This window comes from Cryptomeria japonica, unplaced genomic scaffold (assembly GCF_030272615.1).
Source record: "Cryptomeria japonica unplaced genomic scaffold, Sugi_1.0 HiC_scaffold_144, whole genome shotgun sequence".
Lineage (NCBI taxonomy): Eukaryota > Viridiplantae > Streptophyta > Pinopsida > Cupressales > Cupressaceae > Cryptomeria > Cryptomeria japonica.
The window spans coordinates 205,009-214,422 of NW_026728966.1; the positions used below are offsets into that span (position 1 = coordinate 205,009).

Here is a 9,414-nt window from a genome sequence, read left to right on the forward strand (position 1 = left end):
AGCAATTAGGACATCGACCCCAACTTTTGACTTCTTAACGAAAACAAGGTCTTTGAGGTTGACGTAATGCGCACAACCAGGGGAGTCGACCCATCAAACCCAACACCTCCCCTATATAAGCTATTTGTCCGATTCTCATACATGTGTAGCCTACAGGAGCCATTAGGACATTGACCCCAACTTTTGACTTCTTAACGAAAACAAGGTCTTTGAGGTTGGCGTAATGCGCACAACCAAGGGAGTTGACCCATCAAACCCAACACCTCCCCTATATAAGCTATTTGTCTGATTCTCATACATGTGTAGCCTGCAACAACGATTAGGACATCCACCCCAACTTCTGAATTCGTCTGCGTTGACCGCACCAAAGGTGCACGCCTTGGTGCTCACCAAAATCCGACTTCCGACTTCTTCTGCTATGCGGGGTCTTTGAGGTTGGCGCAGTGCGCACAACCAGGGGAGTCAACCCACCGAATGCAACACCTCCCCTATATAAGCTATTTGTCTGATTCTCATACATGCGTAGACTGCAGCAATGATTAGGACATCCACCCCAACTTTTGACTTCTTAAACAAGACAGGGTCTTTGAAGTTGGTGCAGTGCACACAACCAGGGGAGTCGACCCATCAAACGCAACACCTCCCCTATATAAAGCTATTTGTCCGATTCTCATACGTGTAGTCTGCAGCAGCGATTAGGACATCGACCCCAACTTCCGAATTCGTTTGCATTGACCGCACCAAAGGTGCACGCCTTGGTGTGCACCTTGGAGTGCACTTTGGTGCTCACCTCGGTGCACACTTTGGTGTGCACCTCGGTGTGCACCAAAGGTGCGCACCTTGGAGCGCACCAAAGGTGTACACTTTGGAGCGCACCACATAGGGTCTTTGAGAGGTTGGCGCAGTGCGCACACCAAGGTGGGTGTTGAGGTGCGTGCCGAGGTGGGTGGGTGCTAGGGTGCGCTCCATGGTGGGTGCCAGGGTGGGTGCGTGCTAGGGTGGATTCCAAAGAGGGTCATAGGGTGGGTGCCAAGGTGGGTTGGTGATATAGTGGGTTCAAAGGTGGGTACTAGGGTGGGTTCCAAGGTGGGTCACAAGTTGGGTGCCAGGATGCGTGGGTGTTAGGTTGGGTGCCAAGGTGGGCTCCTGCGTGGGTGGGTGCTAGGGTGGGTTTCAAGGTGGACGCGAGGGCGGGTGCCAAGGTGGGTAACAAGTTGGGTGTTAGGATGGGTGAGTGCTAGAGTGGGTGCCAAGGTGGGTGGGTGCTAAGGTGGATGCCAAGGTGGTTCACAGGGTGGGTGGGTTCTAGGGTGAGTTCCAAGGTGGGTCACAGGTTTAGTGCTAGGGTGCGTGTCAAGGCGGGTGTCGAGGTGCCTGGGTGCTAGGGTGTGGATGCCAATGTGGGTCATAGGGTGGGTACTAGGGTGGGCTGCAATGTGGGTGCCAAGGTGGGTAACATGCTCGGTTGGTTCTAAATTGGGTGTCAGGGTGGGTGTGCACCCACCTTGCCCGAGGTGGGTGCCAAGGTGCCAGTGTGGGTGGGTGCTAAGGTGGATGCCAAGGTGGGTGAGAAGGTGGGTGATAGGTTGAGTGGTAGGATGGGTGGGTGCCAAGATGGGTCACAGGGTGGGTGCAAGGGTGGGTAGGTGCTAGGGTTGGTGTCAGGGTGGGTGGGTGCTAGGTTGGGTTCCAAGGTGGGTGCGAGGGTGAGTGTCAAGGTGGGTCACAGGTTAGGTGCTAGGATGGGTGAGTGCTAGGGTGCAAAGGTGCCAGGGTGGGTGCTAGGATGGGTCGATGCTAGGGTGAGTGGCAAGGTGGGTCCACAAGTGTCAAGGTGGGTGCCGAGGTGGGTGCCAACTTGGGTTCCAAGGTGGGTGCCAAGTGGGCGACTGCTATGGTGGATGCCAAGGTGGGTCACGGGGTGGGTGCCAAGTTGCTAGGTTGTGTTCCAAGGTGGGTGCCAACGTGGCTGCTAGGGTGCGTGGGTTAAAGGGTGTGTCACAACGTGGGTGCCAGGATGGGTGCGCACCCACACTGGCCAAGACGGGTGCAAGGTTGGGTTCCAAGCCCGGTCACAGGCTGGGTGCTAGGATGGGTGGGTGCCAAGGTGGGCACCAGGGTGGGTGCACCCACCCTGGCCAAGGTGGGTCACGGGGTGGGTCCTAGGGTGGGTAACAGGGTGGGTACTAAGGTGCGTGCCAAGGTGGGTCATGGGGTGGGTGCCAAGGTGGGCACCAGGGTGGGTGTGCACCAACCCTAGCCAGGGTAGGTCACGGGGTGGTTGTCGGGGTGGGCGTCAAGGAGCCAAGGTGGGTGGCAAGTAGCCAAGTTGCGTGCCAAGGTGGGTGTCGGGGTGGGTGCCAAGGATCCAAGGTGGGTGCCAAGGAACCAAGGTGGGTGTCTGGGTGGGTGCCGAGGTGGGAGCCAGGGTGGGTCCCAAGGTGAGTGCAAAGGTGGGTGCCAGGGTCAAGGTGAGTGCCAATGTGGGTTCCAAGGTGCCAGGGTCAGGGTGAGTGCCAATGTGGGTTCAAAGGTGCTAAGTTGGGTGCGAGGTTGGGTGCGAGGGTGGGTGGGTGCCAAGGTGTGCTAGGTGGAAGCCCGGGTGGGTCGGCATCCCATGGGTGTCGAGTTGGGTGCCTGATGGGTGCTTCTTGTCAAGTTTTAGTCGTCGGGACTCATTTCGAGCCTTAGAGGTCGTTTCTTGTCCGGTTGCCCTGTCTTCGACCTGGGAACCCAATTTTGGTCCTCGGGTCCCATTTTTTTTTGTCTCGCATCCCACTTTTGGCCTGTGGCCTTTTCGGGGTCGATTCTCGTTTTGGGCATCAGAGCATGTTTCTTCTCCTAAAACCCAATATTTGTTTATTAAGTCTCGGAACACATTTTTGTTCTCGTGGACCCATCATGGGTCTTGGAACGCATTTGTGGTCCTTGGGTCCCATTTTGCATCCCGAAACTTGTGTTTTGGTGCTTGATCCCTATTTTGGGTGCCCACCTTGCACCAAGTGCGCACCCGGGGCAAACCGAGCGCCTTGGTGCACCGGGGCAAGATCGAGCGTGCACCCGAGGCGCCCCGAACATGCACCAAGGTGCACTCGGCCCACATGTGAGCGCAGGTCGTTGCGCCCGAGGTGGTGTGTGGGCACCGCGTTGCAGACGGGACACTGCACGCACACGACGCCCCGTCCAGGTGCACGCACGTAGGCCGGGCCGGGTGCACACCCGACGCCCTAGCAAGGTGCGCGCACCCGGGCAGGGCTCACACTTGGCGAACGGGGCGCACTTCGCGAGGGAGGGTGTGCACCTCGACGGGGGTGGGTGGCCGGGGTGGATTCGCACGTGGGTCGCGGTTTGCTAAGTACACACTGCGACAAGCTCATAACGGGTGCGATCATACCAGCGTTAGTGCACCGGATCCCATCAGAACTCCGCAGTTAAGCGCGCTTGGGCCGGAGTAGTACTGGGATGGGTGACCTCCCGGGAAGTCCCGGTGTTGCACCCTTTCTTAGTTTTTCGCCGGGCGTCGCAATGCTATTTGAATAAACCTTTTGCCCGTTTGCGTTCTCGTCGGGGCCGGGCCGGGCCGGGGTGCGCTGCCCGCACTACCGCGCGCGCGGGGGCGACACCGAGCGCGCACCCGAGGCGCCCCGAGCACACAGGCCACGGTGCAACCCGAGCGTTGTGCGCGCACCCCGGTGCGCCCGAGGTGCTGCGCGCGCACCCAGGTGAAATCGGTGTGCACCTCGGCCAGTGCGCGCTCGGTCGAGTCGCGCACGTTGGCCAAGGTGCACGGTGATGTTTCTTACTCTAAGGTTCCGCACCAGACGCCCGGGACAGGTGAGCGAAGCTGGGCGGGGCCGGGTGCGCGGCCGGGGCAGGTGCACGCAGCTGGAGAGAGCTTTGGAGCACACCAGAGGTGCGCACCTTGGAGCACACTTCGGAGCGCACCAATGATGCGCTCCATTCAAAAGTTTCCTGAAAAGGCAAAAAAAGTTGAGATTATAGAATTTCCCACTTGAGAGATTGTAAAAAAAAAAAATTTAAAATGAAGGAAACGCGGGTGCCAAGGTGTGCGCGCCCGGGTGCGCAGCCCAGCCAAGGTGTGCGCACCAAGGCGCCCACCCTGGCGAAGGTGCACGCAAGGTGCGCACCCGAGGCAAACCGGACAATTAACCCAACTTTCGACTTCGCGCGCACCTGCGCACCTTGGAGCGCACTTCGGAGCGCTCCTTGGTGCGCACCAATCTTGGGCACCTCGGAGTGCACCATGGCGCCCACCAAGGTGCGCACCCGGGGCAAACCGAGCTCCGACTTCGTGCGCACCTTGGAGCGCACGAAAGGTGCGCACCATGGCGCCCACCAAGGTGCGCAGCCCAGCCAAGGCGTGCGCATCAAGGTGCGCACCCTGGCGAAGGTGCGCACCCGGGGCAAACCGAGCTCCGACTTCGTGCGCACCTTGGAGCGCACAAAGGGTGCGCAACCCAGCCAAGGTGTGCGCACCCCGGGCAAACCGAGCTCCGAATCGTGCGCACCTTGGAGCACACTTCGGAGCCCTCCTTGGTGCGCACCGATGTTGCGCACCTCGGAGCGCACCCGGGGAAAACAATGCAATTAACCCGACTTTCGACTTCGTGGGCACCTCGGAGCGCTCTCGGGTTCGCACCTCGGAGCACACCGAGGTGCGCACCTTTGATGCGCTGCCTTCACCAATTTCCAGAAAAGGCAAGAAAACATTGAGAAGGTGTGCGCACCGAGGTGCCCACCCTGGCGAAGGTGCACGCGAGGTGCGCACCCGGGGCAAACCGGGCTCCGACTTCGTGCACGCCATGCTGCGCACCTTGGAGGGCCATGGTGCGCACCTTGGAGCACACTTCGGAGCGCTCAATGGTGCCCAACCCAGCCAAGGTGCCCACCGCGGCGAAGGTGCACGCGAGGTGCGCACCCGGGGCAAACCGGGCTCCGACTTCGTGCACGCCGCACCTTGGAGCACACTTCGGAGCGCTCCTTGGTGCGCACCAGGGCGCGCAACCCAGCCGAGGTGCCCACCCCGGCGAAGGTGCACGCGGGGTGCGCACCCGGGGCAAACCGGGCTCCGACTTCGTGCACGCCATGGTGCCCACCGCGGCGAAGGTGCACGCGAGGTGCGCACCCGGGGCAAACCGGGCTCCGACTTCGTGCACGCCGCACCTTGGAGCACACTTCGGAGCGCTCCTTGGTGCGCACCAGGGCGCGCAACCCAGCCGAGGTGCCCACCCCGGCGAAGGTGCACGCGAGGTGCGCACCCGGGGCAAACCGGGCTCCGACTTCGTGCACGCCATGGTGCCCACCGCGGCGAAGGTGCACGCGAGGTGCGCACCCGGGGCAAACCGGGCTCCGACTTCGTGCACGCCGCACCTTGGAGCACACTTCGGAGCGCTCCTTGGTGCGCACCATGGTGCCCACCAGGGCGCGCAACCCCGCCGAAGGTGCACGCGAGGTGCGCACCCGGGGCAAACCGGGCTCCGACTTCGTGCACGCCGCACCTTGGAGCACACTTCGGAGCGCTCCTTGGTGCGCACCAGGGCGCGCAACCCCGCCGAAGGTGCACGCGAGGTGCGCACCCGGGGCAAACCGGGCTCCGACTTCGTGCACGCCATGGTGCGCACCAGGGTGCCCACCGCGGCGAAGGTGCGCACCCGGGGCAAACCGGGCTCCGACTTCGTGCACGCCGCACCTTGGAGCACACTTCGGAGCGCTCCTTGGTGCGCACCAGGGCGCGCAACCCAGCCGAGGTGCCCACCCCGGCGAAGGTGCACGCGAGGTGCGCACCCGGGGCAAACCGGGCTCCGACTTCGTGCACGCCATGGTGCCCACCGCGGCGAAGGTGCGCACCCGGGGCAAACCGGGCTAGGACTTCGTGCACGCCGCACCTTGGAGCACACTTTGGAGCGCTCCTTGGTGCGCACCATGGTGCCCACCAGGCCGCGCAACCCAGCCAAGGTGTGCGCACCAAGGTGCACGCGAGGTGCGCACCCGGGGCAAACCGGGGTCCGGCTTCGTGCACGCCGCACCTTGGAGCACACATCGGGGCGCTCCCGGGTTCGCACCGGCGTTGCGCACCGTGGTGGGCACCTCGGAGCGCACCGTGGTGGGCACCTCGGAGCACACCAAGGTGGGCAGCGAGGTGCGCACCTTTGATGCGATGCCTTCACTAATTTCCATAAAAGGCAAAAAAAAACGAGATTTTAAAATTTCCGTTTTGAAAGATAGTGAGAAAAAGGGAATGCTGGTGCCATCTTGAGCCCGCCCTGGTGCGCAGCCCAGCCAAGGTGTGCGCACCAAGGTGCCCACCCTGGCGAAGGTGCGCGCCCGGGCAATTAACCCAACTTCCAACTTCGCGCGCGCCAGGGTGGGAGCGCACCCAACAACCGGGCCTGGGAAGAGCCAATGCGAGAAACCCCACCAAACGCTCTGACAAAAAAAGAGGGGGCGCTCCAGTAACCCCGCTTCGGAGCGCACCCTGGGCAAACCCAGCCAGGGTGCCCACCCCGGCCAAGGTGCAGGCGAGGTGCGCACCCGGGGCAAACCGGGCTCCGACAACGTGCACGCCGCACCTTGGAGCACACTTCGTAGCGCTCCCGGGTGCGCACCTCAGAGCACACCAAGGTGGGCAGCGAGGTGCGCACCTTTGATGCGCTGCCTTCACTAATTTCCAGAAAAGGCAAAAAAAAGAGGAGATTTTAAAATTTCCGTTTTGAAAGATAGTGAAAAAAACGGAACGCGGGTGCCATCTTGAGCCCGCCCTGGTGCACAGCCCAGGTAAGGTGCCCACCCTGGCAAAGGTGCGCACCCGGGCAATTAACCCTACTTCCGACTTCGTGCGCGCCAGGGTGGCAACCGGGCCTGGGAAGAGCCAATGCGAGAAACCCCACCAAACGCTCCGACAAAAAAAGAGGCGGCGCTCCAATAACCCCGCTTCGGAGCGCAGCCGGGGCAAACCCAGCCAAGGTGCCCACCCCGACGAAGGTGCACGCGAGGTGCGCACCCGGGGCAAACCGGGCTCCGACAACGTGCACGCAGCACCTTGGAGCACACTTCGAAGCACTCCCGGGTGCCCACCGGCGTTGCGCACCGTGGTGGGCAGCGAGGTGCGCACCTTTGATGCGCTGCCTTCACTAATTTCCAGAAAAGGCAAAAAAAAATGAGATTTTAAAATTTCCGTTTTGAAAGATAGTGAAAAAAACGGAACGCGGGTGCCATCTTGAGCCCGCCCTGGTGCGCAGCCCAGGCAAGGCATGCGCACCAAGGTGCCCACCCGCGGTGCACGCCCGGGGCAAACCGGGCTCCGACTTCGTGCAGGCCGCACCTTGGAGCACACTTCGGAGCGCTCCTTGGTGCGCACCATGGTGCCCACCAGGGCGCACCCGGGGCAAACCGGGCTCCGACTTCGTGCACGCCGCACCTTGGAGCACACATCGGAGCGCTCCCAGGTTCGCACCAGCGTTGCGCACCTTTGATGCGCTGCCTTCACTAATTTCCAGAAAAGGCAAAAAAAAACGATATTTTAAAATTTCCGTTCTGAAAGATAGTGAAAAAAACGGAACGCGGGTGCCATCTTGAGCCCTTCCTGGTGCGCAGCCCAGGCAAGTTGTGCGCACCAAGGTGCCCACCCTGGCGGAGGTGCGCGCCCGGGGCAAACCGGGCTCCGACTTCGTGCACTGCATGGTGCCCACCAAGGCGCGCAACCCAGCCAAGGTGCCCACCGCAGCGAAGGTGCACGCGAGGTGCGCACCCGAGGTGCACACCCGGGGCAAACCGAGCTCCGACTTCGTGCACGCCGCACCTTGGAGCACACTTCAGAGCGCTCCTTGGTGCGCACCAGGGCGCGCAACCCAGCCAAGGTGCTCACCCCGGCGAAGGTGCACGCGAGGTGCGCACCCGGGGCAAGCCGGGCTCGGACTTCGTGCACGCCGCACCTTGGAGCACACATCGGAGCGCTCCCGGGTTCGCACCAGCATTGCGCACCTTTGATGCGCTGCCTTCACTAATTTCCAGAAAAGGCAAAAAAAAAAACAAAACGAGATTTTAAAATTTCCGTTTTGAAAGATAGTGAAAAAAACGGAACGCGGGTGCCATCTTGAGCCCGCCCTGGTGTGCAGCCCAGGCAAGTTGTGCGCACCAAGGCACCCACCCTGGCCAAGGTGGGTCACGGGGTGGGTCCTAGGGTGGGTAACGGGGTGGGTACTAAGGTGCGTGCCAAGGTGGGTCATGGGGTGGGTGCCAAGGTGGGCACCAGGGTGGGTGTGCACCAACCCTAGCCAGGGTAGGTCACGGGGTGGTTGTCGGGGTGGGCGTCAAGGAGCCAAGGTGGGTGGCAAGTAGCCAAGTTGCGTGCCAAGGTGGGTGTCGGGGTGGGTGCCAAGGATCCAAGGTGGGTGCCAAGGAACCAAGGTGGGTGTCTGGGTGGGTGCCGAGGTGGGAGCCAGGGTGGGTCCCAAGGTGAGTGCAAAGGTGGGTGCCAGGGTCAAGGTGAGTGCCAATGTGGGTTCCAAGGTGCCAGGGTCAGGGTGAGTGCCAATGTGGGTTCAAAGGTGCTAAGTTGGGTGCGAGGTTGGGTGCGAGGGTGGGTGGGTGCCAAGGTGTGCTAGGTGGAAGCCCGGGTGGGTCGGCATCCCATGGGTGTCGAGTTGGGTGCCTGATGGGTGCTTCTTGTCAAGTTTTAGTCGTCGGGACTCATTTCGAGCCTTAGAGGTCGTTTCTTGTCCGGTTGCCCTGTCTTCGACCTGGGAACCCAATTTTGGTCCTCGGGTCCCATTTTTTTTTGTCTCGCATCCCACTTTTGGCCTGTGGCCTTTTCGGGGTCGATTCTCGTTTTGGGCATCAGAGCATGTTTCTTCTCCTAAAACCCAATATTTGTTTATTAAGTCTCGGAACACATTTTTGTTCTCGTGGACCCATCATGGGTCTTGGAACGCATTTGTGGTCCTTGGGTCCCATTTTGCATCCCGAAACTTGTGTTTTGGTGCTTGATCCCTATTTTGGGTGCCCACCTTGCACCAAGTGCGCACCCGGGGCAAACCGAGCGCCTTGGTGCACCGGGGCAAGATCGAGCGTGCACCCGAGGCGCCCCGAACATGCACCAAGGTGCACTCGGCCCACATGTGAGCGCAGGTCGTTGCGCCCGAGGTGGTGTGTGGGCACCGCGTTGCAGACGGGACACTGCACGCACACGACGCCCCGTCCAGGTGCACGCACGTAGGCCGGGCCGGGTGCACACCCGACGCCCTAGCAAGGTGCGCGCACCCGGGCAGGGCTCACACTTGGCGAACGGGGCGCACTTCGCGAGGGAGGGTGTGCACCTCGACGGGGGTGGGTGGCCGGGGTGGATTCGCACGTGGGTCGCGGTTTGCTAAGTACACACTGCGACAAGCTCATAAC

At 61.6% G+C, this 9,414-nt stretch overlaps 1 non-coding gene across 1 annotated transcript; it reads left to right on the forward strand.

The window, feature by feature from the left end:
- Positions 1-3,380: 3,380 nt before the first annotated feature.
- Positions 3,381-3,499, forward strand: LOC131866431 (5S ribosomal RNA). The gene has a single exon (XR_009365044.1). It is a non-coding gene; the product is annotated as a 5S ribosomal RNA (ribosomal RNA).
- Positions 3,500-9,414: the final 5,915 nt, after the last annotated feature.